The 11,560-nt window shown below is 45.8% G+C and overlaps 2 non-coding genes across 2 annotated transcripts; both read left to right on the forward strand.

The window, feature by feature from the left end:
• Positions 1 to 7,828: 7,828 nt before the first annotated feature.
• On the forward strand, positions 7,829 to 7,900 carry TRNAT-AGU (transfer RNA threonine (anticodon AGU)). The gene has a single exon. It is a non-coding gene; the product is annotated as a tRNA-Thr (tRNA).
• Positions 7,901 to 11,488: 3,588 nt separating this feature from the next.
• TRNAP-AGG (transfer RNA proline (anticodon AGG)) lies at positions 11,489 to 11,560 on the forward strand. The gene has a single exon. It is a non-coding gene; the product is annotated as a tRNA-Pro (tRNA).

Genomic DNA, 11,560 nt, shown 5'->3' on the forward strand with positions numbered 1-11,560 from the left:
TGGGCGGTGACGCTGAAGACTACGGAGGCTAAGAATTGGTTGCTTTCTGCAACTGAAGTGACCATGAAGGAGCGCCGCTGTCTCGTCGTAGATCCAAACAATCAAGATGTTCGACTAAAGCTGCATTGGGTCCTTCATTATGTGGACGACGAAGACATATGGACCGCGTTTGCACCCTACGGAAAAGTCACCGAAGTCGTAAGAGAGCGATGGCGAACGGAAGGGTTATCGGACAAAGGCTCTACTACGCGTATTGCCAGTCTTCAGCTCAAGGCAGACTACACGAAGGAAGACATCCCACATCAACTACGAGTAGCAGGTGACCTGACGTTAGTCGTAGTAGCTGGAAGAGCTCCACTCTGCCTAGGGTGTAAAGGGACTGGCCACATACGACGGGAATGTCGTCTTCCTCGGTGCGCTCTGTGCAGACGTTTTGGCCGCGCTGAGGAAGAGTGCGTGAAGACTTATGCGAAGGTTACAGGCCGATCTGCGTGGGACGACAACGCAGAGCTACAAATGGATGAATCGGAAGCTGAGGATGTTGCCACCAGCACGACCAGAGAATCCGAACAAGAGTAAACGCCGTGTTTGTCGGTTTGTCAGCGCCGTGTTTGTCTCCTCCTCTTTCTGGTCCCGTTCGTTTAGCGCTGTTTGAATTTTATTGTTACCATGCAACACCAACTCGCCCAATCCGCTGCCCTTCTGCAGTAAACGCCCCCTTCGTCGCATTCGCCCAACGTAAACAAAGAGAAAGAGGATAACGGTGAGCAAGTTGTACAACCTGCGCTGCCTCCTGCGACGAAAACCAGTGCGTCCAGCAGTTCAGGGAAAAAACCCATCAAGAGCCAGTCAACGCCTCTGGAGAAACCCGAAGATATCGACATGAAGGATTCGAAGACCGGTGCAGGGAAGAGAACACGCGAGGAAGCTGCAGCCGCGAACGCGGCCTCAAACGAGCCCACTGCCGGCGAGCCACCCCCTAAAGTGGCCCAAGGGCGCCACACGAGCTTCAAGCCAAAGCCCTACGTACCACTGGACCGTCATATTCCGGGGGACACGTAACCCCCTGGTTCAGTGATTCCCGGGTCAGCCTCCTGGTTCCGACGCTACACATGCTAAAAGCGGGCGAGGACAACCTAAGGGGCTGGAATCCTAGTTCCTTCTTTCTGAGGCACTCATGGTGTGTTTGCCCGTGGCAACTGAAGATAGAAAAGCTTCCAGTCAAAAATTTTCAGCCTCTCAGAACAAGGTGAGCGCCATGTGACCTGTTTGATCATTCTCCTAAATGGCAGTAAAACTTGACGCGCCGCTTAGCATAGGCATGTTAAACGTGCGGGGCCTTTCTGCAAGGCGTCGACCGTATCAAGTAAGCCGTCTTTTACTGGAAACTGACCTCGACATCGTAGCAATTCAAGAAACTAAAGTCGAAAGCCAAGATCAAACAGATCGCATGGTAGAACCTTTTACTCGACGCTACTATGTATGTGTGTGTCACGCAGTAGGCTCGTCCGGAGGGTGTGCCTTGTTACTACGCAGCTCCCTGGGAATTGTAGTAGAGACCGTGACTGTGTGTAAAACTGGGCGGTTAGTTGTGTGTGATTTCTTTTCTCTGCTTTCAAGTGACGGGCAATATGTTTGTACGCGCCTAACAAAGAAACCGAGCGCTCAGCTTTTTTTTTTGAAAGCCTTGGATCCTTTTGAAATTCTGAAACAATGATTCTAATGCTTGGCGATTTTAACTGTGTGTGTGTTTCTGCCGATAGAATAAAGAACGAACCGGTAAGCGATAATAGTGCCATGAAATTAAGCGCAATAGTTCAGGATCACTGCCTCGAAGATATTGGTCATATTGCAGCTGGCGAAAAACGGCCACAGTTCACTCACTTCCAACACACAAGCCATGCACACTTGGACAGATTATGCGTATCTGCAAATAAAGTGCCGCTGTGCCAAGATTACACCGTAAAACATGTTTCATTCAGTGATCCCAGTTTGGTTATGGTTTCCTTAGGAGCAAAGCACAAAGGGTCATCATTCAGTTGGACACTTTGGAAGTTTAATGATAAGCTTCTGCATAATGATAACGTTGTGAACAAAGCAAAAGAATGCATAGAAAGACTACTGTCTAAAACGGATAGTTTCATCGCTGAATGGGAGCTGTTCAAACAAGAGATTAAGATCATTGCAATCGAGTATGGAAGCCTCTAACCCTACAGCTAGAATAGAACTGGCAGAACTTTCGAAGTTAATCAACAAGCGTAAGACAGCTGACATAAGGAAGTATATTATGGATAGAATTGAACATGCTCTCAGGAACAGAGGAAGCCTAAAAGCAGTCAAGAAGAAACTAGGAATAGGCAAGAATCAGATGTATGCGTTAAGAGACAAAGCCGGCAATATCATTACTGATAGGGATGACATAGTTCAAGTGGCTGAGGAGTTCTATAGAGATTTATACAGTACCAGTGGTGCCCACGGCGATAATGGAAGAGAGAATAGTCTAGAGGAATTCGAAATCCCACAGGTAACGCCGGAAGAAGTAAAGGAAGCCTTGGGAGCTATGCAAAGGGGGAAGGCAGCTGGGGAGGATCAGGTAACAGCAGATTTGTTGAAGGATGGTGGGCAGATTGCTCTAGAGAAACTGGCCACCCTGTATACGCAATGCCTCATGACCTCGAGCGTACCGGAATCTTGGAAGAACGCTAACATAATCCTAATCCACAAGAAAGGGGACACCAAAGACTTGAAAAATTATAGACCAATCAGCTTACTGTCCGTTGGCTACAAAGTATTTACTAAGGTAATCGCAAATAGAATCAGGAACACCTCAGACTTCTGTCAAGCAAAGGACCAGGCAGGATTCCGTAAAGGCTACTCAACAATAGACCATATTCACACTATCAATCAGGTGATAGAGAAATGTGCGGAATATAACCAACCCTTATATATAGCTTTCATTGATTACGAGAAAGCATTTGATTCTGTCGAAACCTCAGCAGTCATGGAGGCATTACGGAATCAGGGTGTAGACGAGCCGTATGTAAAAATACTGAAAGATATCTATAGCGGCTCCGCAGCCACCGTAGTCCTCCATAAAGAAAGCAATAAAATCCCAATAAAGAAAGGCATCAGGCAGGCAGATACGATCTCCTCAATGCTATTCACAGCGTGTTTACAGGAGATATTCAAAGAGCTGGATTGGGAAGAATTGGGGATAAGAGTTAATGGAGAATACCTTAGTAACTTGCGATTCGCTGATGACATTGCCTTGCTTAATAACTCAGGGGACCAATTGCAATGCATGCTCACTGACCTGGAGACGCAAAGCAGAAGGGTGGGTATAAAAATTAATCTGCGGAGAACTAAATAATGCTTAACAATCTCGGAAGAGAACAGCAATTTACAATAGGTAGCGAGGAACTGGAAGTGGTAAGGGAATACATCTACTTAGGGCAGGTAGTGACGGCGGATCCGGATCATGAGACGTAAATAATCAGAAGAATTAGAATGGGCTGGGGTGCGTTTGTCAGGCATTCTCAGATCATGAACAGCAGGTTGACATTATCCCTTAAGAGAAAAGTGTATAATAGCTGTGTCTTACCAGTACTCACCTACGGGGCAGAAACCTGGAGGCTTACGAAAAGGGTTCTACTTAAATTGAGGACGACGCACCGAGCTATGGAAAGAAGAATGATGGGTGTAAGTTAAGCGATAAGACAAGAGCAGATTGGGTGAGGGAACAAACGCAAGTTAATGACATCTTAGTTGAAATCAAGAAAACGAAATGGGGGGGGGGAGGTGCATGGGCAGGACATGTAATGAGGATGGAGGATAACCGATGGTCATTAAGGGTTGCGGACTGGACTCCAAGGGAAGGGAAGCGTAGCAGGGGGCGGCAGAAAGTTAGGTGGGCGGATGAGAAGAAGTTTGCAGGGACGACATGGCCACAATTAGTACATGACCGGGGTTGTTGGAGAAATATGGGAGAGGCCTTTGCCCTGCAGTGGGCGTAACCAGGCTGATGATGATGATGATGATGATGATGATGATGATGATGATGATGATGATGATGATGATGATGATGATGATGATGATGATGATGATGATGATGATGATGAATCGAGAGGGCATGTGCACTACGCCGCAGCGAAAGAAACGAAGAAAATGTGCTCCATAGTCAGACTATTTGCTGAACGCAGAAAGCACACAACCAGGGGCATTAAATAAGGAAATTAAATATGTCAAAAACAAACTGGAAGCAATAGATGTCGAAAGATATAAGGGAGCCATATTTCGCGCTCGTGGCGAACGACTGTGGTTGGGAGAAACGCCTACCAATCGCTCACTAGCGGATGAGAAAATTTATGCCGTCAAAAATGAAATAAAATAAATAGAGTACGAGGGCGTTATTACAAAAGACAAACGGATAATTGAACTTGCTTTTGTAGAGAACTTTAAAAATCTGTTAGGTCATAAAATTGATATTGCAACGGGCTTTGAAAATGAGTACCTTCACTTAATGCCAAGGTTAGACGATGACGTGAAGACCCGCATGAAGCAGATATTACCGAACGCGAATTTGAAGACGCAATTGATGAGTTATCCGTAGGCAAATCTCCAGGCCCGGATGGCTTATGCAGTTGTTTTTACAAAGCTTTTACAGTGGATCTGGCAAAAGCCCTGCATCATGTAATAACCGAAGCATATAATGAAAATGCAGTGCCTATATCTTTCGACTGTTCTCGCATTGTATTAATACCCAAGACAGATGCCCCAGTTAAACTTCTATCGGTCTCGTCCTATCGACCGATAAGCTTAAAGGGAAGCTGAAAGGTTTTTCAGAAAAAATGAGTGAACATCTGTACATAATGGTTTTCAACGCTCCGAATTCGAATATCGTATCGAAATTGAGCGAAAGAAAGCGCAAATATATTTTATTTCGACAAAAAGTGCAGCAGCGGACACGCCCAGCTCGCGCGTCTCGTTTCCGCCTGTGATTGGTCGGGCGCCTCGTGACGTCAACTCTAATGACCGACCGCAGCCGCTACACATGAAGGGCGGTGCCAGGTAGTTTGGTGCTGTAATGGAAAATTAAGGGGTAATGGAAAATTTAGAGAGACTGCGTTTTTCTGAGGAGTTCGGCGTTACTCCCTACATGTACGAGCCGATTGCGAAGAGCCGGCCTCTCGAAGAAGCAAACGATGCTGGTGCGAGCAGTGCTTTCGACGCGAACGAAAGCGAAGTCTTGGGATCTCCTCGTGTTGGAAATGCTCTTTGGTGAGTATGTTTTTTGCAAAGCGATCTAGTGATCTCGCCGATCTTTCGCTGATCTAGTGAGCTCGTTTCCGGACAAACAACTGTAGTGTTGTGTTCCTGCATGCCTCCTCGTGGAACGTAAGCGGGGATGCGATCGTCGGCATTTGTGCGCTGTCCAAAGCTGTCGGCAATCTACAAAGACGGTTTAAACGCGTGAAAAGCTTCCCGGTTCATGCAGTACGTGTAGTGACCTTCATCTGTGCGCCATCCGCACACTATTCGTAACCGAAGTTGTAAAGGCGGCGAATTCCGTCGGCTACGTGAGACCACTCTACATACACGCAGACGCACCAACAAAGGAATGCAGGGTCGATCGAAGCAGATTACGATGGCACGCACGCAGAAACAAGCACGATCAGGCACGGTCGCGCAGGCTGCGAAGGAAGAAAACACTAGAGTTGACGTCACAACACCGCGGTTTCCGGTCTCCGCTCGCATCGTCAGCGTCAGCAGCAGCGCGCGGCATTCGACGGGGGGCGGAGCTACAGCGCAATTTTAACCGACGATTACGTCGCTCCTAATTGAAAAAATAACCCCAAATTTTACCTATATGGTTTATAAGGTTCCCGCATCCGTATATGAGCGTCTTATTGAATTCGACAGACTCTTCAGCTTCCCTTTAAGCAATGTAGATTACAAAATATATATGAAAGTACTGGCAAAAAGATTACAAACCGTGATCACAGTTTTGGTAGGGCCCCACCAGACATGTGGGATCAGGGGACGCTCGTTATTTACTAACATTCATGTTGCCAGAATTGTACTTGAATACTGCGATGAATATTCAGAACGGGTAGCAATGTTACAGCTTGATCTAGAAAAAGCTTTCGATCGTGTATCACATCAAATTCTTTTTAATCTTTTGGAGTATATTAATGTTGGGTTTGTGATTGCGACTGGTGTGAAAATGTGTTATACTCACAGTTCAGCTAGCATAATTGTAAACAAAAGTGTCAGCGAAAGCTTCAAAGTTCACTGTAGTACTAGGCAAGGGTGTTCATTATCATCATCATTGTTTGCAATTTTTCTCGAACCTTTCTGCTTGAAGATTCTTAATAATGACACAATACATGGTTTCAAATTACTCGCAAGTGAAGTTAAAATACTGTGCTATGCTGACGACATTGCAGTCTTCTGCGGCGATAAGGAAAGCGTTAAGGAGACCGTTAAAGAAGCAGAACTATTTTGCTCGCTCACGGGCAGTATGATAAATTGGAACAAATGTTTAGGCTTCTGGCATGGGCCGTGGGAAAACACCTCAGATTATTTCGCTAATATTAAATGGACTGTGACACCTGTCAAATATCTCGGAGTGCCCTTAGAACAATATCGCGATACCGCGCAATACAGGAACGAGGAAACCAAACGTGTCAGGGAACAAACAGATAAATGGGGTGGGCGGCATTTCTCCGTTTTTGCGCGTGCTACAGTTTGCAACGTGTTTTTGGTCGCGAAAGTGTGGTATGTTCTTCAAGTGCTTTGTATGTCTCGTAGCAACGTGCAAAAGTTAGTCTTTGCAGTGTTCGTGTGGCGTTCAACATGGGAAAGATGCAGCAGAACTAATTTATTTCGATCAGTCCCTAGCGGCGGACTAAGTTTATGTCATTTAGTTCTCAAACAAGTTGTGTCAAGTTTATTTTTTTGCGCGACCAAAATAACGGATTTCTGCGAACAATTTTACAATTATGAATGAGTGATGTAATTCCTGAATATCTTGTGTCAAATGTCACAAAAAAGGGAGTGTTCGCGGCTTTCTTCGTGAAGTCGTTATGTCTTTTCGAATGCTAAAAGTGAGATTCTCAATGGAGTACCTAAGTAATGTACCTAAAAAGCGTTTATACAAGGATCTGATTGATATTGTGTTGCCAGTGCCCATATATCGTGCCATGTATTGTGTAGGCTCGGAAGGAGACGTGTTGAAACGTGTTAAAAGAATGACAGTCCGCTCCTCAGTTAAGACGTTCTTCTTTCAGCTCCATACCAATACCTTGCCAGCTAAACCATGGTTCCAAGAGAAGACTGTTCGTACCGTGGTCAGTTAATTGTCTCATTTGTTCAAAGCCTGAGACAATCGAACACATTTTCTTAGACTGCAGGGATGCAATATTCCACTGGGGTGTCTTGCAGAGAACGCTGAAAAAATAGCTCCCTATATCACCCTACGGTATCCGCTTTCTCCCAGTTGAAAAAGAAAACGACGCGCCCTATGACATGATCATGACGCTGAGCCTACACAGCATATGGAAAACACGAATGGCCGTGCGAAATGCTGATGTGGACGCCAAACCAGCCAGACAATATTTTATTGAAAGTGTTTCTCAAATAAGAGACGTGTATAAATCTCAGGCTGAACCACCAGACGGGTTACCTGCACTGGATACACTGGTGAGCTTAAAGCGTTTTTAACACGTGCATTTCGAGAAGTATATGTAATGACTCTGTAACGCTTTGTTTGTTCTTACCTCAGTATGGTGAATGTATCTGTGATAAACCGGCAATAAAGGGAAAAAAAGGCTCGTTGGTCTAGGGGTATGATTCTCGCTTAGTGTGCGAGAGGTCCCTGGTTCAAATCCTGGACGAGCCCTATATTCTGTTTTTTTTCGCTCTCAGCCCGAGTGTTACCAATGCCTGGATACTCGTAGTCATTGTCCTCTTCTTTTTCTGCCGCCCGTCAAGATATGACGAAGATGTAAACGCGCCGCGAACGTAAACTGTTGTCGGCTCGTTGGTTTAGAATAAAGGAAAAGAAAGCCTCATTGGTTTACAGATGTGATTCTCGCTTAGGGTGCGAGAAGTCCCGGGTTAAAATCCCGGACGAGCCCTCTATTTTTTTCCGCTCTCAGGCCGAGGGTTACCAATGCCTGGATATTCATAGTGGTTGTCCTCTTCGTTTTCTGCTGCTCGTCAAGATATCACGAAGGTGTAAACGCGTCGCTACCGTGAACTGTTGTCGGCTCGTTGGTCTATCCAATCGTGCATGGCTATCGCCTTGAAAATGTGTGAATTGCGGACGCGTACTATTTGTGACAACACTTCCGATATCTTTTAGGTTATGGTCGTGAACTAAAACATCCAAGACCTCCGCACTCTTATCTCGCACTGGCAAACCTTTACGTGTCGCTTGAACTTGTGCCACTATGCACATCGTACGATGTTAAGCCAGCGTCTTTCAGTGACCACTGTCTAGTGATTGCAACCTTTGGTAAAAAAGAACACAAAAAGTACTTCAAGTGGGAACTTTGGAAACTTAATGCGAAATTGATGGAGGATCAGAGTTTCGTTAAGGATGTAGACGAGAAGCTAAAGAAGCTACTCGCAGTGCAATCATTTAAGTATTGGTGTAGAGTGGGAGGAGTTTAAGCAATTAGTAAAAATTAAAGCCATCGAAAGAAGTAGCACATTGCGTAATGAAGATAAACGAAACGGAACACTGCTTCGTGAGCAACTTGAATTTCTTACGAGTATAGAATGCTCCCAACCAGGTACTTACACCAACGAATTAAGGAACATAAAAATTCAGTTGGAGAGAATCGATGCAGAAAAGTACAGAGCGGCGGTTATTCGTGCACGGGCCGAGAAGCTGTGGGCCGGTGAAACGCCCACAAAACGTGCGTTATCGGACGAAAAACGATACGCTTGCAATAAGGAAATACGGCAAATAAGAAGCGCGAATAACGTTTCGGAGGACCGCAATGTAATCAAATGCGTCGTCGCTGATCATTTCAAAGAATTGCTCGGTCAACCGCGCACCATTATAGGGGGCTTTAAAGCGGAATTTCTGTCGTTAGTGCCAAAGCTGGATGAGCAAGAAAGAACGCGTCTGGAAAAGCCAATTTCCATGAAAGAAATAGAGGATGCAACAGATGCACTACCTGTTGGAAAAGCACCCGGCCCTTACGGCCTTGGAGTAGCATTTTATAAAACATTCAAACCAATTATAGCCCAGATTTTACTCAAAGTTATCCCCTAACCGTATCAGCAAAAACGTATACCACTCTCCTTCCCAACTTCGCACATCGTTCTCATCCCAAAAACTGAGGCACCTGAAAAACGTCAGTTGGTGGGTTCTTATCGTCCGATAAGCCTTACCAACGTCGACTACAAGATATTTATGAAGGTGCTGGCCAAACGATTACAGGGTGTGATAACGAGGCTGGTTGGCACGCATCTGACCTGCGGTATAAAGGGTTGAAGCATCGCCACGAACATACACGTAGCCCGAAGTGTGCTAGAATGTTGTTATGTATTTGCCGATCGAGTGGCTATGATGCAGCTAGATCTCGCTAAAGCCTTCGACCGTGTTTCCCACGATGTTCTCTTCGCCGTATTAGAGCACTCCAACGTAGGAAGCGTAATAACAGACGGGGTCAGGATGGCGTATGCTAACTGCTCAACTCCGGTGATTGTAAACGGGGACCTGACAGGCAGCGTGCAAGTGCTGTCTTCTGTCAGGCAGGGATGTCCGCTGTAGCCCCTGCTATTCGCGGCTTACCTTGAGCCTTTGTGCAAGGCCATCCTAAACAATGAACGGATAACTGGCTTGAGGTTACAGTCAACACAGGTGAAAATATTGGCATATGCCGATGACATCGCCATATTCTGTTCAAATAGAAATAGTATTTGTGAGGCCGTGGCGGTAGTTGAATCCTTCTGCAAGTGCACCGGGGCGCAAATAAACTAGGAGAAGAGTGATGGGTTTTGGCATGGTGAATGGGAAGAAACGCCAGACTACTTCGCTCGACTTCGGTGGTCAACCACTGCAACAACCTACCTAGGCGTGCCTCTCGACTCTTATCGTGAACCTGAGCCGTACTGGAATCAACTAGTGGCGAGAACAAAGGAAAAGGCTAACGCGTGGCAGGGGCGACAGCTGTCAATGTTCTCGCGCGCCACAGTCTGTAACCTATTTCTTACGTCCAAGATATGGTATGTCATGAATGTGCTGTGTGCTTCGCGGAACAACATCCAAAAAATACACCGTATCTTCGCCGTTTTCATATGGGCATCGACTTGGGAAAGGACCAGCCGCACAAACTTGTTCTTGCCAGTAAAGGAAGGGGGCCTTGGGTTGGCACATTTATTTGTGCGACAAGTTGCGTCGCGCTTTATGTACCTCCGCGATCAGAATGATGGGTTCCTTCGCACAGTCATGCATGTGCTTTTATGTCGTCACCTTCCAGGATTTGTTGTATGCTCGTGTGAAGCAATGCATGGTGCCGTTAAAGGTTACCTGCGAGAAGTCGTGCTTACGTACAGAATGTTGCATGTCTGGTTTTCAGTGCAGTATCTCGCCAATATTACTAGGAAACAACTGTATAAGGACCGTATTGACACTATGCTCCCTGTACCGATTTACCGTATGTCAAACCGTGGAGGCCCAGGAGATGTCCTCAAAAGGGTTAAAAGAATGCCAGTACACCCTTCGGTAAAAACATTTTTCTTTAAACTACACACTAACACATTATCAGTTAAAACATGGATGTATAACAAGGGTATTTTTGTTCCGTGGTCCATTAACTGCTTCTTGTGCAAGAAACCTGAAACGATAGAGCATGCGTTTCTAGATTGCTGGGGCCTCATATTTTTCTGGGATGTGCTACAAAGGACTTTAAAAAAAGAGTTACGTTTAGATCCAAATGGAATAAGATTCTTACCCGTAGAAACGGAGGCTTTTCCGTATGACACTATAATGCTCCTGGGCCTCCACAGTTTGTGGAAAGCTAGAACGCAGTTCAACAATGCTGATGTCAATTCGCGACCTACACGTGATCACTTCATTGAATCTGTAGTACGGTTCAGGGATGTCCATCGGGCACTCCCTGAACAACCAACATGCATTGACATGCTAGATAAGCTTGCAGCATTGAAAAAATTTTAATATGTCGTGCCAGCAAAATCTTTGTTGACATGCTTGCTTTTTTGTGTATTGTTTGTGTATGTCAAAGCCGGCAATAAAGACAAAAAATAAAGGCTCGTTGGTCTAGGGGTATGATTCTCGCTTAGGGTGCGAGAGCTCCCGGGTTCAAATCTCGGATGACCCCGCTTTTATTTTTTCGTTCTCGGGACAAGTTTTACCAATGCCTGGATATTCGTAATCGTTGTCCTCTTCTTTGTCTGCAGCCCGTCAAGATATGACAAAGGTGTACACGCGCCGCGAACGTGGACTGCTGTCGGCTCGTTGATCTAGGGGTATGATTCTCGCTTAGGGTGCGAGAGGTCCCGGGTTCAAATCCCGGACGAGCCC

The sequence above is a fragment of the Dermacentor variabilis genome, chromosome 1, assembly GCF_050947875.1.
Source record: "Dermacentor variabilis isolate Ectoservices chromosome 1, ASM5094787v1, whole genome shotgun sequence".
In the NCBI taxonomy this organism is placed as follows: Eukaryota; Metazoa; Arthropoda; class Arachnida; order Ixodida; family Ixodidae; genus Dermacentor; species Dermacentor variabilis.